Consider the following 23973-nt stretch of genomic DNA (forward strand, 5'->3'; position numbering starts at 1 on the left):
AGATTTTGCGATTTTGTTGGGAAAACACATTTTTGCAGTTTTTGCGGGAAAATGAGATTTTCGGTTTTGGTGGGGAAACACTGTTTTTTTTGTTTTAGCAGGAAAACAAAAAAATTCGGTTTTGGCGAGAAAAGAAGATTTTTCATTTTGACGGAAAAACGATATTTTGCGGGAAAACACATTTTTGGGGTTTTTGCGTGATGTCGTGAAAACGCGTTTTTGCAATTTTTGCGGGAAAACACGTTATAGCAGGAAAACAGGTTATGGCGGGAAAACAGGTTATGGCGGAAAACACGTTTTTGCGATTTTGGCGGGAAAACATGTTTTTGTGTTTTAGCGGAAAATGCGTTTTGGGGTTTTGGCGTGAAAACATGTTTTTGTGATTTTCGCATGAAAACACGTTTTTGCAAATTTGGAATAAAAACGCGTTTTCCAATTTTGGCGGGAAAATGTGTTTTGGGGTTTTGACATGAAAAATTAGTTTTTAGGTTTTCGCGGGAAAACGCGTTTTTGTGGTTTTGTCAGTTTTCGTGTGTGACAAAATGATATTATGTTTAGGCTTGTAATTTGTGAATTACATTAAGGGCATAATAGACATTATACCATTTTGAATGAATCATCTTCATTCAAATGATCCAAATTGGTTCAGCTGGATAAAAACGCGTTTTCCAATTTTGGCGGAAAAATGTGTTTTGGGGTTTTGACATGAAAAATTAGTTTTTAGGTTTTCGCGGAAAAACGCGTTTTTGTGGTTTTGTCAGTTTTCGTGTGTGACAAAATGATATTATGTTTAGGTTTGTAATTTGTGAATTACATTATGGGCATAATAGACATTATACCATTTTGAATGAATCATCTTCATTCAAATGATCCAAATTGGTTCAGCTGGATTGACTTTAAAATCAAGCCTAAATTTCTGAAAGTCATTCGGATGATCCATCTGGATGAGTTGCATTTTTAGTGCATAAACAAACAAAACTCTCATCTTCATCCAGATGGCTCATTTAGATAGATAAACAAACAGGCCCTTTGTCTTCATTCAACTTATTATTTGGTTCACACATAAGTTTATGGATGTAGGTGTCTAATCCACAAGTTTCAGACCAAAGAACACGACGACGATTAATCTAGTTCAGCTAACTTGTAGCCTAAGTCTCACACAAGGAACCGTATTGAGCAAGACACAAGGAAACAAAAAAAAAGATAAGGAAACTAAAGAGGTTCATTAACATGGAGTTTAGTTCTCTTATTGATTTAACATCCTTAGTAACGAAGATAAAAACTTCGTTTTAGACATTCGGATGTGACCAAATCTTCCCAAAGAGCTCTGCAACACGTTTCGCATAACCTTCCACACCAGCTGACAAAAAATATTAGATAGCGGTTGAGCTAACCAGAAGTGCTCGTTAGGTTTAGTGATCAGAACTAACCTATTTGTTGGTGAAGTTGTAGTGTGCTGCAGTATCAGGAGAAAGTTTCCAAACGGAGTCTTTTTAATCATCTTGAATGGAAGGTGAGTCTTTGAGAGATTGAAGTACCTTTAATGGAGCAATGACATAATCAACCCCGAGACTGAGGATAACACTGAGAGTTAGAATGGAATCAGAATCTTGATGGTCAAAGCAGGGGACAACAGCAGACATAAGCTTGGACTTGTAACCATACTTGTGAATGTAGTTATATGATCTTCTGACCAAGGCCAAACCGGGATCTTCACATTTACACACATACATCAAAGACAGTTTGGTACTTAAACTTCACATTTAACAATTTGGTATGAACCATAACTCATACACTGTTCAGTTAAGAACTAAAGCAAGCACAGCCATTGTATCATCAGTTTTCAGACCAAAATAGGATTCAATACCAGCTCCAAGATCGTTAGCATTAATTTATCCCAAATATTTCAGTTTAAGGTCGGCACGGCCATTTTTATTTATCCCAAATATTTCAGAAAATAAGATCGTTTAGCTATTAATTTATTATGGTTAGGACTTTCACACACCATCTTATGGATAACGAGACATTTCATTTGCGTCCCACTTGAAGTATCATACATTACAATGAACACTCACACTCACACTCACATTCACACTCACAACGTTTGCAGAAAAAAAAGAATTAGGAAGTTTGATACAAATCAACCAGAGAGGAAGCAAAAATAAAAGTAGAGTAACATGTCTGACACACGTACGTATGTGTTGGTCTGATGGTTTTCAACAGTACGATATTGAGACAGAGATTCGGTTTGATGGTTCATCGGAAACCAACATGCCTCCCTGGGTTGTCTTCCTATAAACCAACCAAAGAAAAGGTTTCAGTTTTGGAAACAATATTTGGAAATGAGATAGTAAAAACGGAGAGAGGATAGAAGAGATATACAATTCTGCGTGATGGCAGGAAACGGAGTCTCGTGGCTTCGTCCTCCCATTCAACCCTTCCTATCCAATTTTCCGGTGCATATTGTATGACAAACCTTTCAACTTCAGCTACGCTTCTGGAATTGAGCGGAAGCTTTCTTAGTTTCGGACATTGTTCTATGTGCATTTCCCTCAGACATGGAAATGGCAGGGGAGTCCAGTAGGTGCTCTTCACCTCAGGCAATTCAAGCATCACTAGAGTTTCTAGTTTTCCAAAAGGAATAATACCTTGTACCTGCATCCTTTTAGCTTTCTCTATGTTCGCTACTTCTTCTAGTTTCTCTAAACCCACCAGGTGTAGTTGTATAAGGTTTGGAGCGCACAACAACAACGTCAAATCCTTTAAACCACCACAGTTTTTTACAGTCACATAGGAGAGACTTAGGAAGCAAGGACCTTTGAGGCTACGGAGAACAGTCGGAAAGTAAAAAATGTCTCTGATAACAACCTTTTGAACACATTTCCTCCCGATTTGTGAGAAAAACAGCTTCTCCAAATCCATATTTGACCCGATCTCAATGGTTAGAACTTCTAAATGTTTCAAGAGAAGCAACTCCTCCGAGCTTTTGTCAAATTGGACTCGATGGGAACCTAGTAATTTTAATCTTCTTAAACTCGACAACATAGATATTCCATCGATACTCTCAAGATTCCTCATGCGCTCTAGATACAAATGTATTAGCCTTTTCAACTTCCAGAGACCAGCAGGTAGCTCCCAGATATCTGTTCTTGACAAATCAAGATATTTTAAGGAGACTAACTCTGATATTTCCTTCGGCAATTCAGAAAGACTATCGTTCTGAGATAGATCCAAAACAACTAGTTTTGGCATATGCTTAAAGAAGCCACTTGAGATATACGCGCTGTTTTCTTGGAGAAATAGAGTCGTTAGTTCGGGACACTCGGGACTACCAGATATCCCTTCAATCTTATTCCACAGCACTCCACTTCTCGACTTTGGGTACCTTACTTAACCCAACTCCGGCTCGCACGATACACTTTTCTCTTTTTTTTCCAAAATCAGATGATATCCCTAGAGCCATCTCACGAACCACATCATGCATTTTCACCTTTGATATACTGCTTCCTTCCTCCAGCAGCAAACATGAACTGACAAGGGAAGCAATTATACCATAACCTTGGTTTACTGTTCTTTCTCTGTCTTCGTTTTCTCCTATGAATCTCTCACATATCCAGTAGTCTATCAACTTCTCTTTTTCTATCAAATAATCTTCAGGAAAAAGAGAGCAATATTGGAAGCATGACTTGATCTGCTCACCCTTCAAGTTATCATAGCTATACTTTAGAATAGGAAGGATTTGGTCATCCATGCCAGCAAAAGCCTCAACCGCAAGATCCCATTCTTTTATAGTTCTCTTGCATGACATGGTCTCGCCAATGACGCTGAGAGCTAACGGTAGGCCACCGCATTTTTCAGAAACTTTCCTTGCTTGTTCTAGAATGCGTGGGTGGCTTTTTAACGTGAGTGGTCCGACTTTTTTCTTGAACAGATCCCACGCAGCACTGTCTGTTAGACACTGGACTTCCATTGGATCATCGACCCCCATGTAGCCACATACTTCCCTGGAACGAGTGGTGAATACTACTTTGCATCCGTTTTCCCTTGTCGGAAATGGAACTCCGATGTCTTCTAAATCCACTTTTCTCCAGATGTTATCCAATAATAAGACAAATTTCTTATTCTTCATACGAGCTTGTATATCATAGGCCTTATGTCTTTTATCTTTCCAGTCCCACTCCTCTCCATGAAGGCCTAACTTCTCAGCGATATCATCTTGAATCTTCTCAACCCGTAGATCACTGGACACCACAACCCAAATGACAATCTGGACACCATCAACTCCGTCACACAACTTATTGTTGATCTGTGTGAGAAGAGTTGTTTTTCCTACTCCACCGATTCCATAGAGGCCCACAGTTTGAGTCTCCTCATCCATGAGGCGATTCCACGCCTTCTCTAGCATCGTTTCTCGACCAAAAATTACCGGTTGTAAAGGCCTTTCCTCAACTACGCATCTCATAGCTGGCGGTTCAGCCGCAACAACATCAAAAACTCCGTTAGATATGAGACTCTCAACCTCTTTCAACATGAGAGAAACCCTTCTCCCGTAATGGAAGCTAGACTTTACGTTCTTCGAACAAACACCAAGAAGACACAACCTTTGTAGTTCCCTGGTTCTGGTAATATTTAGATCGTCAAAGTGATTTTCGATGGTCTGAACACTTGTAACCCATACCTGGACTTCGTTTAGCCTTTGTTGACCCTTGCCTTCTTCCTCTTGCACCCTTCTTAACACATCATATCGCCTTGACTTGAGTACTCTTATGGTTTCCTCCAGAGCCACCAAATTCTTCTCCAGATTACGAATATGGTCCGAATCGCCTGATATTTGGATAGAGATGCAACCACCCATCCTGCACTTGACTTACACACAAAGAGAGATCAAATATGCGACTAAGGAACAATTTGCCAATAAAGAACTATGCTGTAGAACTGGAATATTATTTGTCCTTCTTCTGTATTCAGAAAAAAGTCAAGTCATCGGAATTAAAAAAAATAGAGGTGACTTTTTTCAAGCAATTACGCAAGTCGTCTATATCACGTTTGGTACGAACACGGAGGCAATTTTTTAAGGCTACTTAATCAATACAAAACTTAGTAGTGTCGAACAAGGGGGGCGATTTTTATTCACCACCCCGGCTCATGAAGAGAAAAGACAGATATATGCACTCGAAACACGAAAGCTTAATGCCTAATTCGAATGAAAATTAAGACAGAAACTAAGACAGACGTCACAGACCGATATAGGCAGAGATCAATTTTTTCAATCATAAGTTAACTCCAAGAAACCAAAAGAGCATTATAATCTGCTTTTTAAATAAACCTAGTATGCATTATACGTCTGATAACAGGTGTCTGAGTGATGAGTGCGCAATCATGCAATTTCGAACTATTTTTTTCCCTTTTTATAGAAAAGTTTTACAAATGATCCCCATATTACTACACATTCTCGAAATCACTCCACATACTATTATTTTTACAAGTAGCCCCATATATGCATTCTTATACGGATACATTATTTATTAGCTTATTGCTCTACATTTTCACATTCTAGAAACACAACAACCACAAAACACAAACTTACAAAAACATACCCACACACCGTCTTCAAATAACAAAGAATAACAACCCACTGTAACAATATAAAGTTATAGCAGTTCAAAAAAAAAAATACAAAGTTATAGAATGTTATATATTGTTTTAATAGAATCATTTGAAGAGAAATTCTTGTTTGACGATTATTGTGAAAGAAAAAACTGCAACAAAAGAAACGGGAGAAGAAATATAAAGTAAAGTATAGGGCAATTCTCATAAATAGACTATTTTCAAGTTTTAGTCACAAAAATAGACCACAAGAAGGAAAATGACCACAATGTTTTATTTAATAGGTAAAAGGACACTAATATCCTAGATATATAAAAAAATAAAAAAAATATTTTTTTTATAGTTTTAGATTATATGTTTTCAAATTCGAACTTTTTATAATTTTTTTTTGAATTTTTTTTTTCGAAGTTTTTTTAAAATTTTTTTTTTTGAAATTCGGAACTAATTTTTGAAACTATTTTTAAATTTTTAATATTTATTTTTTATTTTATAAAATTTTAAATCTCAAATCCAAATCTCCACCTCCTAACTGTAAACCTTAAGGTTTGAATTAGTTAACCCTATAGCTATAAATGTATACTTACCTCTTTAATGAAACATTTTGGTTATTTTGATTTTTAAAGTCTATATTTGTGGTATAAACTTTTTGTAAAGTATAATCCAATGTAAATTTATTTATTTGTGTTTGTAAAAATAGAGAGACTAGGAGAAAGGATGCATCAGTTTTGTGGACGGTAAGAAACGGAGTTTTGGTTGCTTCATCCTTCCAGTCAAGACTTTCCGACCCAATCTTTCTCCTCGTATTGTATGACAAACTCTTCACCCACAATGCTACTTGTAGAATCCAAGGGAAGCTTTCTCAGCTTTGGACATCTTTCTACGTTGGACACCTTTCTACGTAGATTCCACGTAGGCATAAAGAAGACAAAAGACTCCAATAGATACTCTTCAGCTCCGGTATATTAGACAAGTGAATCTGTAGTTTCTGGAAAGAAATAGTCATATGCAGTTGCTGTTGCTCCTTAGTAACACATGTGGCTTTCTCTTCACTAATTATATCATCTAGCTACTCTAACTGCTCAATCATAAGATAAGTAATGTTTGGAGCAAACAACAGCCAATTCAAATCCTTTAGGCTAGAGCAAACATGAATGATGATTTGGGAGAGGTTGAAGAAACATGAGCTTGTCGGATCTGTGTTCCATGATGGCCTCTCTATCTTTATCTCTGAAATTTCACAATTCAACAAGATCAGACTACGGAGACTATCCATAGTTGGCAAATGTAGCTTTATTTTTCCCAAGATCAGATGACTGAACAAGTCTTGTTTGTTTCGGACAGCAGCAGCCATATGCTTGGACTTATAACCATACTTGTGAATGTAGTTATATGATCATTTAACCAAGGCCAAACTGGGACCTTCTCCGGATTTGGTGTCAGTTTCAATCTCTGTAACTTCTGAATGGTTACGAGCCCAATCCTAAAGAGATTAAGATGTTAACTTTAGCATTTCTTGTATCCTCGATCCAGACAAAAACTCAATACATTCTTTCTGACTCTGGTTTAACGATATAGCAGTAACTAAAGTTTCATGAAGTAGAGACGTAACTTACCTCTCAAAGTCATCGAAAAAGGACTGTATCAGGAACAATATCGCTAAAAGCTGATAGATCAACCAGAAAAATATAAATCTCAGAACTTTAGGAACCCCACCTCATCCATGAACATAGTTACACACATATATCAAAGACACAGTTTGGTACTTACACTTCACATTTAACAATTTGGTATGAACCATAAATCAACATTGTTCAGCTAAGAACTAAAGCAAGCACAGCCATTGTATCATCAGTTTTCAGACCAAATTGGGATGAAGAAGATGGAGATGAGGAGGAGGAAGAGCTGGCAGAAGCATGAAGACTGAAGTTAATGGAGGGAAGAGAAGCGACTGCTACCGTTTTCAGTCGTCCCTTCTGTGTGGTTCACAGATCACATACATGTGAAATACATAAACAGAGAGAAACATATGTACACAGAATGCTACTGAAGAATTAGATAAAGCAAAAAAAAAAAAGAGGGCTAGTACTTGGATCGAAGCAAAGAGAGTTGCAGAAGGAGGAGATGCAAAGTGGATTGCATATTTTGTTTCTCAGCAAACCGTTGACTGAGTTAACAAATCCAGCCGTTAATATTTTCCCATTAAGGTGGCACCCGCCATTTTTATCTATTCGAAAAAAAATGTCAGAATATAAGACTATCTTCAAGCATCATATATTACAATGAACACACACACTCACACTTCAAAACACAACCACAACGTTTGCAGAAAAAAAGAAGTTTGATACAAATCAACTGACAGAGAGGAAGCAAAAAAGAGAGGAGAGTAACATGTCTGGAACACGTATCTGTTTGTCTGATAGTTTTGAACAGTGCACTATTGAAGAGATGCTGTTTGATGGTTTATAGCAAATCAAGATGCCTCTCTGGGTTGTCTTCCTAAACCAACCAAAGAAAAGGTTTCAGTTTGAAAATAAAATATTTGGAAACGAGATAGTGAAGGGAGAGAGGATATACCATTCTGCGTGAAGGCAGGAAACGGAGTCTCGTGGCTTCGTCCTCCCAATTAACCCTTTCTATCCAATCTGCCGATCTGTATATTATAACAAACCTTTCAACTTCAGCGACGCTTTTGGAACTGAGCGGAAGCTTCCCAAGTTTCGGACATTGTTCTATGTCCATTTCCCTCAGACATGGAAATGCCAGGGGAGTCCCGTAGATGCTCTTCACCTCAGGCAAGTCACTCATCAGTAGAGTTTCTAGTTTTCCAAAAAGAACAATACCTTGTACCTGCATCTCATCAGCTTCCTCAATGCTCACTACTTCTTCTAGTTGCATTAAATTCACCAGAGCTAGATGTATAAGGTTTGGAGCGAACAGCAACCACTTCAAATCCTTTAAACCACAGTCTTTTATAGCCACAGAAGAGAGACTTAAGAAGCAAGAACCTTTGAGGCTAGGAAGAATAGTCGGAAAGTTCAAGAATCCGAAAGATTCTTGCCATGTTCCTTTGATAACAACCTTTTCAACGCATCTCCTCCCCATGTGTGAGAAAAACAGTTTCTCCAAAACCAATTTTGACTTGATTTCAATGGTTAGAACTTCTAAATGTTTCAAGAGAACCAACTCCTTCCAGCTTTTGTCAAACCTAAGTTGTTTGCAACCTAGTAACTTTAATGTTCTTAAACTTGACAACTTAGATATTCCATCCATACTCAGAAGATCCCTCATACCCTCTAGGTACAAATGTACTAGCTTTTTCAACTTCCAGAGACCAACAGGTAGTCGCAAGATCATTGTTCTTGACAAATCAAGATATTTTAAGGAGTTTAACTCTGATAATTCCTCCGGCAATCTATTAAGACCCAAGTTCTCAGATAGATCCAAAACAACTAGTTTTGGCATACACTTAAAGAATTCACCTGAGATACTTGCCAATGGCATGTTTTCTTGGAGGAATAGAGTTGTTAGTTTGGGGAAATTGGGACTACCAGATATCTCTTCAATCTTATTAATCATCAGTGACATCTTTTCGACAGCACTCCACTTTTCGACTTTCGGTACCTCGCATAACCCAACACCGGCTCGCACGATGCAATTTTCTCTGTTTTCTCCAAAATCAGATGATATCCATAGAGACATCTCACGGACCACATCATGCAATTTAACCTTTGATTTGTTGTTTTCTTCCTCCAGCAGCAAACATGAACGGACAAGAGTATCAATTATATCATAACCTTGGTTTACTCTTCTTTCTCTATCTTCTTTTTCACTTATGAATCCCTCACATATCCAGTAGTCTATCAACTTCTCTTTTTCTATCAAATAATCTTCAGGAAAAAGAGAGCAATACTGGAAGCATGACTTGATGTGTTCACTCTTCAAGTTGTCATAGCTATACTTTAGAATAGGAAGGATTCGGTCTTCCATGCCAGAAAAGTCTGCAGCATACGAATTCAAAACCTGAACCGCAAGATCCCATTCTTGTATAGTTCTCTTGCATGACATGGTCTCGCCAATGACGTTGAGAGCTAACGGTAGGCCACAACATTTTTCAGCAACTTTTCTTGCTTGTTCAGGAATACTTGGGTGGCTTTTTAACGTGAGTGGTCCGACTTTTTTCTCGAACAAGTCCCACGCTTCATTGTCTGTTAGACATTGAACTTCCATTGGATCATCAACCCCCATGTGACCACATACTTCTCTAGAACGAGTAGTGAATACTACTTTGCATCCGTTTTCCCTTGTAGGAAAAGGGACTCCAATTTCTGTTAAATCAACTTTCCTCCAAATGTCATCCAACAACAAGACAAATTTCTTATCCTCCATAGGTTCCACGCCTCTCCGCGGAGGCCTAACTTCTCGGCGATATCATCTCGAATCTTCTCTACTCGTAGATCACTGGACACCACAATCCAAATGATAATCTGAGCACCATGGGCTGTCTCACGAAACCTTTTGCTGATCTGTGTGAGAAGAGTTGTTTTTCCTACTCCGCCCATTCCGTAGAGGCCCATCATAGTTCCAGTCTCATCATCCATGACGCGGTTCCACGCCGTTTCTAGCATTTTTCCTTGACCAAAAATTGCTGCTTGTAGAGGCCTTTCCTCCACCACACATCTCACAACTGGCTTTTTAAGCGCAACAGCTCCAAAAACTCCACTAGATTTGAGATTCTCAACCTCTTTCAACATAAGAGAAACCATTCTCCCGTAATGGAAGCTGGATTTAAAGTTTTTCGAACAAACACCAAAAAGACACAACCTGTGGAGTTCCCTGGTTCTAGTAATATTTAGATCATCAAAATGGTTTTCGATGGTCTGAACACTAGTAAGCCATACCTGGACTTCGTTTAGCCTTCGGTGACCTTTTGCTTCTTCCCCTTGCACCCACCCTTGTTAACACATCATCTCGCCTTGCCTTAAGTACTCCCATGGATTTCTCCAGATCCACCAAATTCTTCTCAAGGTTACCAATATGATTGCCTTTTCCGCAGAAGCAGCTACCAACACGGTTCAGCACTTGATCGCATGATACTTGGATAGAGATGCAACCACCCATCCTGCACTTGAATTGACACACAAAGAGAGTTCCACAATGCAACCAAGGAAGTTTACTTTAAAATTTGCCAATAAGGAACTATGCCTAAAGTCAAGTCGTCGGGATATAAGAAAACAAGTGGACTCTATCACTTTGGTTGAAAATGAGGCAATTTCAATAAATACAAAACTTAGGGGGCCCAATTTTTATTCACACTGATATGCAAATGAGATGTAGAAACAACTTGTCATCGCGCGCAGCTCATGAAGAGACAAGACATAAACAAGATAGAAACTTACCATAGCAGGTCACTACGTATAAAGTCAAAACCCGTGAACTTATAGCCTAATTCGATTGAAATAAACAAGATAGAAACTAAAGACAGACAAAGGCAAAGATCAATTTTTTAATCAACACAAGTTAACTCCTATAAAGAAAGATCATATGTATTATCCGTTTGAGATCAGGTGAGCTGGAATTAAATATCAAACACAGAGAAAGGGAGACTGCATCACCAACGAAACATGCGAGCTCACATCATAAAATCGAAAACCGAATGAACTACGTAACGAGTTTCTCATTTTCGAGAAAATTCTCATTTTTACGATCCGTTTGCCGGATTGTCTCTTCTTCTCGTTAGCTCGAGATTCAATACCGTGTGGTCTATTTCTTGTTTCACGATGAACCCTGCGAAATTGGGTTTGACTGTTTGACAAGTAAGCATGACGTGGTGATACTGCTGAATGTTTACTAAACCGAACCTTCCTTCTGGCGCAGAAGGTTTGTAGTTCGACAACAAAGACCGGCCGACACAACCAAATCCATACGAAGAAAAAAGGGTTGGGCCCGAACGAATATCATCAGCTTCTTTATTATTTTCCAGATTCGTCAAAAGAAACTCTATCAAAATAAATTAAGTGAAATTAACCCAAAAATGTATAAACCAACGTCAAGAGTTCCAATATAAGTTAAAAGTTCATATGAATTTTCTCAGAAAAATAGTTAAATGTGTCTATAATGGTGAAAATATTGAATTACTGGAACGCATATTAGTATTTGATTTAGTGATGAGTGCGCAGTCATGCGATGACAAACTACCATTTTCCACCATCTGTAGGCAGAGTTTTACAAACAATCACCTTATTGTTACACATTCCTGAAATCACTCCACATACTATTATTTTTCCATGTAAACCCCAGATATGCATCCTTATCAGGATATATTGTTAGCTTGCTGCTCTACATTTTTTTACATTTTGGAAATACAACAGCCACAAGACACACAGTGTGTCACACACTTACACAAACATACCCACGGAGCGTCTTCACATAACAAACCTCCAAAACAAATATTCATCAATTTTAGGTTTTCAGCGACGGCAAAACTTCTCTTATTGATTTAAGATCCTTAGTAACGAAGATAAAAGCTTCGTTTTAGGCATTTGGAGGTGGCCCAAATCTTCCCAAAGAGCTCTTCAATACGTTTAGCTAGGTTTGCATAACCTTCCACACCAGCTGACAAAAGCTCCACGGGTGCAAGGACCCATAATAGCTGAAGCCAAGCTTAGGTGGTCCCATTTTATCAGCTAAACTAGAATCAAACAAAAATGATTAGACAGCGGTTAAACTAACCAGAAGTGTTGGTTATAAGGTTTAGTAATCAGAACTAACCTCTTTGTTGGTGAAGTTGTAGTGTGTTGCGGTATCAGGAGAAAGTTTCCGAACGAATGAGTATTTTTCATCGTCAGGAAAGGCAGGTGAGTCTTTGAGAGATTGCAGTACCTTTAATGAAGCAATGACATAATCAACCCTGAGATTGAGGATAACACTGAGAGTTAGAATGGAATCAGATTTTGATGGTCAAAGCGGGGGTTGAGTTAACCCGAGAAGAACTGAACAAGTCTTATTTGTTTCGGACAGCAGCAGCCATAAGCTTGGACTTGTAACCATGCTTGTGAATGTAGCTATATGATCTTTTGACCAAGGCCAAACCGGCATCGTCTCCGGATTTGATAGCAGATTCAATTTCTGTATCTCGTGGATGGTTACGAGCCCAATACTAAAGAGTTTAAGATGTTAAGTTTAGCATTTATTGTATCCTCGATCCAGACAAAAACTCAATACAATCTTTCTGACTCTGGTTTAATGAAATAGGAGTAACTAAAGTTTCATGAAGTAGAGATGTAACTTGCCTCTCAAAGTCATAGAAAAAAAAGACTGTATCAGGAACAATCTCGCTAAAAGCTGATACAGCATCTAGCTCATTCTTCTCACTTAGGGGAAAAAGTAAAGCATTCCAGAAAAAATATAAAGCTCAGAACTTTAAGGAACCCCATCTCATCCATGAACAAAGTTACACATACATCAAAAACACAGTTTGTTACTTATACTTCCACATTTAACTATTCTGTATAAACCATAAAACAATACTATTCAGCTAAGAACTAAAGCAAGCAGAGTCATTGCATCATCAGCTAAGAACTCAGCAACTTTTTATAGCATAGTTTCCTAACAGGTGATTATAGACATTACAAGAAGTAAAGACGGATACCAGCTCCGAGAGATGGAGAAGAGGAATAGATCTCCGGAGACTGAAGTTAATGGAGGGAAGAGAGGAAGACAGAATCCAGCGGCGACCGTCTTCAGTCGTCCCTTCTACGCGGTTCAAAGATCGCATACATTAGAAATACATAAACAGATAGAAACAAATGTACACATAATGCTACTGAAGAATGGCATATCAGTCGATCTGAGTTAACAAATCCAGCCATTGATATCTGCCCATTAAGGGAAGAGAAATGTTTTATTCATCCGAAAAATGTCAGAAGATAAGACCGTTAGTTATTCGTTTATTATGGGTTTCACACACCATCTTATGGATAACGAGACATTTCATTTGCTTCCCACTTGAAGTATCATAGCTATGTATTATAGATTAAACAAATACATTACAATGAACATACACACACACACTCCAAAACACAACCACAACGTTTGCAGAAACGAGAAGTTTCGATACAAATCAACTGACATAGAGGAAGCAAAAAAAAAAAAAGGAGAGTAACTGTCTGAAACACGTCTGATGGTTTTCAGGAGTGTACTATGACGGACACAAAACAGTAGAAAAAGCAGAGTAAGACTCTACTGAGACACATATTCGGTATGATGGTTTATTGGAAACCAACTTGCCTCACTGGGTTGCCTTATTCGTAGTACGTCATCATCTAAACCAATCAAAGAAGGAAAGGTTTCCTCAGTTTTGGAAATAAAATATTTGGAAATGAGATAGTGAAAGGAGAGGAGAAGACATATACTGTACCTTTCTCCGTGAAGGCAGGAAACGGAGTCTCGTGGCTTTGTCCTCCCATTCAATCCTTTCTATCCAGTCTGCCGCTTCACATTTTATGACAAATCTTTCAACTTCAGCTACGCTTTTGGAATCTAGCGGAAGCTTTGCTAGTGACGGACATCGGTCTATGGTCATTTCCCTCAGACATGGAAATGGCAGGGGAGCCCAGTAGATGCTCTTCACCGCAGGCAAGTTCAGCATCGCTAGAGTTTCTAGATTTCCAAAAGGAATAATATCCTGTACCTGCAACTCATCAGCTTTCTCTCTGCTCACTACTTCTTCTAGTTGGCCTAAATTCGTCAGACTTAGATGTATAAGGTTTGGAGCGAACAACAACCACGTCAAATATCAGCAAAGACCTTTTACTGATATTTCCGGAATGCCTATGATAACTACCTTTTGAATACATCTCCTCCCCATGTGCGAGAAAAACAGTTTCTCCAAAACCAGTTCCGACTCGATTTCAATGGTTAGAACTTCTAAATCTTTCAAGAGAAGCAACTCCTTCCAGCTTTCGGCAAACTTAAGTTGTTTGCAACCCAGTAATTTTAATGTTCTTAAAGTCGACAACTTAGATATTCCATGGATTCTCCGAATATTCATACCCTCAATGTATTAGATTTTTCAATTTCCAGAGACCAACAGGTAGTCGAAAGATCATTGATCTTGACTACTAGGCCTGGGATTTTTGTACGAACCGAATGGGCCGAACCGGACCGAACCAGTTTTTTCGGTTTTCGGTTCGGTTTTCAATTCGGTTCAATTCGGTATGGTTTTGAAAATTAATTCGGTTTTCGGTTCGGTTTATGATTTTCAAAAAAAAAAAATTTAAAAACCGAAAATAACCAAAAATATCCGAAAATAACCGAAAACCCGAACCGAAAATAACCGAATAACCCAAAAATAACCGAATTTACCGAAAATATCCAAATATTTTGGAAAAATTATACCAAAATTAACCGAAAATTTAAAAATTCGGTTATTTTCGGAAATAAAATTAAAAACCGAAATAAACCGATAACTGAACCGAACCGAACCGAAATTTCATTCGGTTTATTTCGGAATTGTTTTTAAAAACTTTGGTTAACAGAAAACCGACGGTTCGGTTCGGTTTCGGAAAACCGAAGTCGCAGGCCTAATCTTGACAAATCAAGATATTTTAGGGAGACTAACTCTGATATTTCCTCCGGCAATCCACAAAGAGGCAAGTGTGATAGATCCAAAACAACTACTTTTGGCATGCACATAAAGAATTCACCAGAGATACTTCCCAATCGCCTGTTTTCTTGGAGGAATAGAGTTGTTAGTTTGGGACAGTTTGGACTACCAGATATCTTTTCAACCTTATTATTCATCAATGACATCCTCTCCACCGCACTCCACTTCTCGACTTCCGGTACCTCACATAACCCAACACCGGCTCTCACGATACACTTTTCTCTATTATCTCCAAGGTCAGAAGATATCCATAGAGCCATCTCACGAACCACATCATGCATTTTCACCTTTGATTTGTTACTTCCTTCCTCCAGCAGCAAGCATGCACGGACAAGGATACCAATTATATCATAACCTTGGTTTACTGTTCCTTCTCTATCTTCATTTTCACTTATGAATCCCTCGCATATCCAGTAGTCTATCAACTTCTCTTTTTCTATTCAAATAATCTTCAGGAAAAAGAGAGCAATATAGGAAGCATGATTTGATCCGGTCACCCTTCAAATTGTCAAAGCTGTACTTTAGAATAGGAAGGATTTGGTCAACCATGCCACAGAAATCTGCAGCATACGAGTTCAAAACCTGAATTGCAAGCTGCCATTCTTGTATAGTTCTCTTGCTTGACATGGTCTCGCCAATGACGTTGAGAGCTAACGGTAGGCCACGACATTTTCCGGCAACTTTTCTTGCTTGTTCAGGAATGCGTGGGTGGCTTTTTAACGTGAGTGTTCCGACTTTTTTTTCGAACAAATGCCACGCTTCATTGTCTGTTAGACATTGGACTTCCATTGGATCATCAACCCCCATGCGGCCACATACTTCGCTGGAACGAGTGGTGAATACTACTTTGCATCCATTTTCCTTTGTCGGAAATGGGACTCCAATTTCTGTTAAATCTACTAGGATTTGGACCCCCGCGATTTACGGGGGAAGCCGTTTATATTAAAATTAAAATAGAAATATTTAAATTACTATATAAAATGGTAAGTAAAATGATAATATATAAAAGTAAATATTGTAAAAAAAAAGTATAAATGATATACTTAAAATGAAAATACATAACTCAAAATATTTTTAAATTATTACATATCGATTAGAAATAAAATGTACCAAAAATACTATGCAATCCTTCAAATTTAATGTTCAACATTGTTAGTAACATATAAATAAAATGTACTAAACAGTGAGTTATACGAGATTGATGTAAATCTACAAAACAAAAATTACAGTGTCGAAGATTATAAATATATAAATTTTGATGGAAAATAAATTTTATAAAAAAATATTTTAGACTACCGAAGAACTTGTATGTTAAATTATGGGATTATTAAGGGAATACAAATGAAAGAAAATATTTTTTTTTTCTAAATCAAGATGTAATACATATTCAACTAAGACTCTGCAAACTACTTTATTACTTTTTGTCACAGTTGTTTTCGAGCACTGCGTGTCAGACCGTCCACCATTATATTCTGCAGAAAAATAAAATAATTACTCTAAACAAATTTGAATACTTTAAAGAAATAATTCAAACTGGCCACCTTTAGTGTTCAAATGTGTACACTGAGAAATAACCATTCAAATTTGAAACAAGAAAATATCGTGCAATAAATGTTTAATATTAGAATATAATATTTTTATGAAAAATAAGTGTTAAAGATACTATTTTAATTAAATAAGTGGTTACTAAATAAAGTATATATACTAAAATTTATATTAGGAATATTACCATTTGATGAGGGTTTACTTTTTTTATGTAGATTTCTATTTAAAATGATTTTGGTATTTGGATCATTTTATACATCTCTTATTATACAATTGAAATGATTTTAATATTCTCTCAGTGAATTGGAATTCAACTCTACACTACTTTAGATAATTTTTAATTAATATAAAAATTATTTCAAAAAATCTTAATTTGAGAGCATTGTCAAACAAAAACCTACAATTGAGTTGTTGTTATATGAAATAAAATAAAAATACTTTAAACTACAACTATAAAAAATATTTTTAGTATCACAAACGGTTATAACCAAAGACGAATATCTGAAGAAAATAAGCTTTAACAATGGTTGTCTATTTTTAATTGTTTAATTTCAAATAATTACAGTAATTTCTAATGTTTCTTAAATTTTTTTAAGAAATCATGTATACCATCCTTCAAATATTATGGCAAAATGGTTAACTTTTAACATAGAAGTATCTCTTAAACTTAGGATAAAATTAGTGGGACGAAACATGTTATATTCTTTATTCGATGTTTAGGAAAACCCACGAATTTGTTATAAAAGTATTCAACGAAACTACAAGCATTGTAACTCTTTGTCAAGTTTTAGGTAACAAAAATATATGTGGAGAATAATCAAATCTCTTATGAAAGACTAAAATGTAAAAGATAATAGTTTCTCTAAATAAAATTTATAAATCTTTTGGGTTGTAAATTTCTCTCTCTTTTGTTCTCTTTTCTTTTTTATTTCACTATTTCTTATTATTGCATTTTGTTAATGCACACTTCTTTTGAGCTTTTTATGTAGAAACCAAATGTTACAATGGTTAAACCTTAAAGATTTCAATGGTTAATTGGGTTACAATGGTTGGTTATCAAATGTTGCAACAAACAGTTACTATTTCTTAAATAGTTATGATATCTTAAGAAATGCTTTTCATAATTATTATTTTAAGAGTTGTGTATTCTCATTATAAAAATAATTATTTTCATCAAAATGAAATTAATTTTGTTTTCCAACATGTGACTATTGGAAAAGTTAAAAAAAAAATAGTGAAAATATCAAATAAGTTTTTTTTAATATTTTTAACATGCAACTATTATAACTTTTAAAAAAGTAGTTATAATATCTTAATAATTTTTTTAAAAAGTTATTACAACTTTTTTAATAAGTCTTTTCGTAAAAAAAATGAGATTATTTTTTTTTTCTAACATGCAACTAATGGGAAAGTAAGCAGTTAAAAACATCCCAATCAATATGTATTTCTACAATTATTAGTTTTGAAAGTTTTGTCTTCTCACCAATTATTTTTTGATAAGTTGTTAAAATATTTCAATAAGTGTATTTTTTTATAATTATGTGTCTTTACATATGCAATGGAATATCTTTTTGTAATGATGTGTCAATTCCTAATATATTGTTAAAATATTATCATATAATAACTATATACTCTGGAATCCAAACAAATGTTAAGGTTCTGTATTTCATCTTTAAATGTGACGTTTCATCTTAAAAGTTACATAGATTTAAATGAAATTATCGAAATATATAAGTTTGTATATTTTTCTCTTACCATTGTGTCTTTTCGTTTTAATTAAATTGTTTCAAATATTCACCTACAAATTACAGATATCTATTAAAATGGTCCCAATTAACGATTCACTTAAATATCTAAGAAAAGATTTATTCTACAAAATGAATCACAATTATTTTTATTTTTTCAAAACATGTTTTTTTAGTTTGGAATTGAACACACTATGATACTATTGTTTATCAATATTTTGAATCAAGAATATTTAAAATTAATGATTTACTGTTGAGAAGTTGTCAAATTGAAATAAATAGAGTTCAAAAGACAAAAGCTTTAAATATTTTCTTGTAAACATCGGTAAAAAGTGTATAATATATAATGTATAACAAAATTCAAAATCTTGTATAATTTATAAAAAAAATGATATAATTTATAATAACATTATGAAAGAGCTCTTAATGGAAAGTCAAATTCGCAAATGCCTTTTGTTAAGATAATGTTGTTATGAAAAATGTATAAATGGTATTTTATACATCTATATCTATAATATTATTTGAAAAATCAGTTTTTACGTGTCATTCTCTCAATTATTAGAATGGTTAATTATAATTATATCATTAACAAATAATAAAAATTTTAAGTAATGTCATTATTAACATTTTTGATAATTTGTTTCCTTTTTATATTGGTTTCAAATCACATATATAAAATGAAATGTTTATAAAATGCAAAAACGTGGTCATAATATAAGTAATGCCATTATTAACATTTGTTTGATAATCTTTTTTATTTTTTAGTTTCTTTTTATATTGGTTTTGAAATCACATATTATAAAATGGAAATAGTGGTCATATTCTATATATATATGTATATATGATATCATTAAAAATGAAATTTCATAAATAATAAGATTCATATTTGAAAATATAAAGTTAGTTTTAAAACAAAATTCAAACAACATAATATATATATTAAGATAATTTGTTTCAAAATTGAATTTTAATTTTTAATTATTTTTCTGATAAATTGCTTTCCAAATAACATATATAAAATGGAAATTAAAAAACAAAAAACAAAATGTGATATAATATATACCTTAAAAATCACAAAGAGAAAAACATAGTATTTCAAAAATATCCCTTTGAAATATAATCTCAAAGAACATAACAGATATTAAAAAAATTAAAACTATTAAAAATAATATTTTTACCCACCAATATTTTTATTTATAGTTCTATAGAATTGAATAAATAAATAAAAAGTATTTACAAAATATAGTAGATTTTATGTTTGGTTTGATGATACAATTTCGAACCTATCCATACTTCCATCTTATTTTCTATTTTTTATTAAAGAAAGTAAATACTAATTTTAGTATATATAGATTTAAACAACATTAATCTAAGAAAATTATAGAAAGACAATTATTTTAGTATAACTAACAACAGTAATCTAAGTATATTTTAAAACAATTGGTTTTAATAAAAGTTTCCAACAATCTAAATCTAATGTACACATATTAAAAATAACCAACTCAATCATGTACGATAATCGAACCGATTAAATATTTTCAATAAAATCAGTTGTCTAACTAAAAATAAAATAATATTATTTAAAATTATTATAATTATAATTTAAATCTGATTCAGATACTGATTAATTATTATAATTTATTTACTTCGTAAGTGTTTAGACGCTTTCTATGTTTTTCCTTCTAAAATCTGTGTGTCTTTCTATTCATATCGGTTAGTTTTAACTCTAGATTTCAAAAAGATAATAATAATATTTTAGTATTCAACACAAATATGTATATATCCTATATGTAATTTTATCCTAAAAATTACAATTTGCACAGGTTAATTTTGCTGGATTTACCGTGACCAGTTATCTTGCTTGTTACATCTCATATATTAAAACAGAAGACACAACTTTGATTTATGTATGATTTTTTTTCAGAAAATGGACTCATTCCTAGAAAGTCATATTACATTTAATATCTAATCTTATCATTTAAATTTTGGGTCTACCAGAAATTTTTATTGGGCTATCAATAATTGGATTTAAAGAATAGATGATCCATTGGATTCATAGATAATATAAATTAAATAGTTATAATTTAATGTTGTAATACTATACCTCTATATGCTAAATATTTAAATATTTGTCGATGTTAACTTTTAAAATTAGAAAGATTTTTTTTAAATAACAAAAATCATATTATCTAACAATGATTAATCTTTACTACCTTAAACCAATGAAAACAAATTTTAAACTATCTAGTTTATTTTAAAAATTAAACAAAAATTAAATGTTTAATTATTTACTCGATAATATAAATCTATGAAGCGAAAAGTTTAATTTTTTAAAAACTTTATAAATTTGTGAAATGTTACAATATCTTTGAATATGACAATAAAACAATATTTTACTAATCTTTATATATATTGTTATGATTTTAATAATGAAATAATAATCCAAAAATATATTTATAGAAGAATATACAAATACATGTGAAAGTTTGAAACATTCTATTCAATGAAAAAATATACAGTAAACTTATTATATTTTAAAAATTGATAGACACATATATTATAATATATAGCAATTTAGAATTGAAAACAAAATATTTATATAAAAATAAATGAAAACAAAAACCTGTGCGGTTGCGCGGATCAAGATCTAGTATATTTTAGATGGGTATTAGATTTCTAATCAAAAAAATTCATCTTATCAAAAATTTAATTTCGCATGCTACTTGATAAACAGACAAAATTTTATATAATGGCTATATATGTGACGGTTAGTTCTAGATCGTTTGTCATTTATTTAAGCTTCACTTTACAAAAGTGTAATTGCACACTATCAAATTCTTGTCAAAAAAAGCCTCCTTGCAAATTCAAATATTATTGATGAGATTTTATCACAGCTTCGCAATATCCATGCACATCTTGTGTTTACCGACGCCTATCTTTGGACTTGAAGTTCACACCTTTTGAGAATATGTTCATTTAACTTCAAAAGATCACAACAGATAACACATACGAAGTAATAAAGAAAACACAGTATTTGGACAAATGATAGCACTATTGTTAATAGAATTACAGACGAACAAAAGAGGTCTCCCATGCCTGGAAGGTTATAATCTTCCGGACTGAGCAATTTTGTTGGTATAACAAACTACTTACTGAAAGTTTGAGAGAGTATCCAATACACCAGAACAAAGTTCTCCTAAATTTCACTGTGACAGATTTTCTCGCATGTACAGATGATACCAAAAGAAAGAGTAACTTACCCGATTGAATCTGGTCTCAAAGGCGAGTCGAAACCGTGATTGTTCGGTGAGAAGGAAACACATCGATATGTATCTCCTCCACTTGTCCGGCTGCAAACAGGAATCAAAATGAACATTTGAAGTGTTTTCTTTCTTTTTTTACATAAAAACAACCACTGCGTTTTGAATCATGGATCTTACAGGTATACTTACTCTGATTTTATGGATGGAAAACGTTACCAGAAGAGATCACTGAGTTTTTGAGAAAGAAGATATGTTCTCTGCCTCTGAGAATGATAAAGTAAATAATCAGTGGGTTGGGGAGAGAAAAGAGTGGTAGTTAATCAGAAAAAAAAAAGAGAATAAGAGAAAAATTCAGCAAAGTTCATATGCAGATCAACGGCAGGAACAAAGACTCATCAGTTAGGTTTATTGGCGGTGACAGATAAGAGATATTCCATACTAAATAAAAAAAATCTACACAAAGAAGAGAAAATTCGAAGAAAGGAAGATGAATTGAATGGAAACTAAGCACAATGATGATCTGATGAGATTAAGAAACCATAAATAAATTTGTTAAAAGTATTTTATTCTGAAAAGTTGTGTCTTCTGAGAAGTGACTATTCAGAAAAAGGAAACGAAGAGATGCTGTTTGCGTCAATTTGCGTTAGTATTGATGACGTCAGACGTCTAAATGAATCTAAAATTTCATCCATTAGATTGAATCACAGCAACAATCTCCACCCTGCGATTTCAATTTTATTTTCCTATAAAAAATGCTGACATCACTGTGAGTTTGCTATTATATATAGATTTTCCTCCAAATGTCATCCAATAACAAGACAAATTTTTTATTCTTCAACTTAGCATGTATATCAGTGACCTTATCTATTTCCTCTTTCATGTCCCACTCCTCTCCGCGAAGGCCTAACTTCTTAGCGATATCATCTTGAATCTTGTGAACCCGTAGATCACTGGACACCACAACCCAAATGACAATCTGGAAACCATCAACTGCCTCACGAAACTTATTGTTTATCTGTGTGAGAAGAGTTGTTTTTCCTACTCCACCCATACCGCAGAGGCCCATAATTGCAGTCTCATCATCCATAAGGTGCTTCCACGCCCTTTCCAGCATCGTTTCTTGACCAAAAATTACTGGTTGTAGAGGCCTTTCCTCCACCACACATCCAGTCACAACAACTTCAGCCGCAACAGCTTTAAAATCTCCATTAGGTTTGAGAAGATCCTTAACCTCTCTCAGCATCATAGAAACCCTTCTCCCATAATGGAAGCTAGATATTAAGTTTTTTGAACAAAGACCAGAAAGACACAACCTTTGGAGTTCCATAGTTCTATTATTATTTAGATCATCAAAGTGGTTTTCGATGGTCTCAACACTAGTAAGCCATACCTGGACTTCGCGCGCTTAGCCTTCGTTGACCTTTGGCTTCTCTAAATCGGACCCTTGTTAACACATCATCTCGCCTTGCCTTGAGTTCTACCATGGCTTTCTCCAGAGCCACCAAATTCTTCTCAAGGTTAAGAATATGATTGCCCTCTCCGCATAAGCAGCTACCAACACGGTCCAATACTGAATCGCCTGATATTTGGATAGAGAAGCAACTACCCATCCTGCACTTGACTTGACTCACGCACAAAGAGAGATCCACTATGCAACCAAGGAAGCTTAGTTTACAGTTTGCTAATAAAGAAATATGCTATTGAGTTTGAATTTTGTTTGTCATTCTCGTGAATTCAGTAAACGCCAAGTCGTCTCGATCACTTTATTGAAAAGAGGTAATTATTAAGGCCACTCAATAAAAATATCCACAAAACGTAAGGGACCCAGTTTTTTATTCACCACTTGATCAAATCTCATCAATCACATGTAGGGACAAGACAGATAAATGCACTCAAAACCCAAAAGCTTATACCTAATTCGAATGAAAAAAAATCAAGATAGAAACTAAGACAGACAAACTAAACCAAACCCTCATATTGGCGTAGAGGGTTTTTGTTCCAACAACAAATTCAACAGTGGGCCAACACGCCAAATCCACGAAGAAAAAATAACGTTTGGGCCCTAATAAATATCTTCTGCCCATTTATTTCCTCGTACATTAAAAAAACTATCAAAATAGATCACAAGTCAAATCAACTCAAAAATGTA

General features: G+C 34.5%; 2 long non-coding RNA genes and 2 pseudogenes across 2 annotated transcripts; all 4 read right to left on the reverse strand.

Moving 5' to 3' along the window:
- Positions 1-1406: 1406 nt before the first annotated feature.
- On the reverse strand, positions 1407-4952 carry LOC106415855 (annotated as a pseudogene).
- Positions 4953-7289: 2337 nt separating this feature from the next.
- LOC106415815 lies at positions 7290-10929 on the reverse strand (annotated as a pseudogene).
- Positions 10930-13580: 2651 nt separating this feature from the next.
- LOC106413624 lies at positions 13581-16287 on the reverse strand. The gene is made up of 2 exons (XR_007327265.1): positions 14024-16287; positions 13581-13928 (listed from the first exon to the last, which is right to left on the reverse strand). It is a non-coding gene; the product is annotated as an uncharacterized LOC106413624 (long non-coding RNA).
- A 5036-nt stretch (positions 16288-21323) lies between these two features.
- On the reverse strand, positions 21324-23585 carry LOC125591317. The gene is made up of 4 exons (XR_007327264.1): positions 23215-23585; positions 22014-22087; positions 21822-21911; positions 21324-21518 (listed from the first exon to the last, which is right to left on the reverse strand). It is a non-coding gene; the product is annotated as an uncharacterized LOC125591317 (long non-coding RNA).
- Between the last annotated feature and the right edge of the window lie 388 nt (positions 23586-23973).

Source organism: Brassica napus, chromosome C8 (assembly GCF_020379485.1).
Source record: "Brassica napus cultivar Da-Ae chromosome C8, Da-Ae, whole genome shotgun sequence".
In the NCBI taxonomy this organism is placed as follows: domain Eukaryota; kingdom Viridiplantae; phylum Streptophyta; class Magnoliopsida; order Brassicales; family Brassicaceae; genus Brassica; species Brassica napus.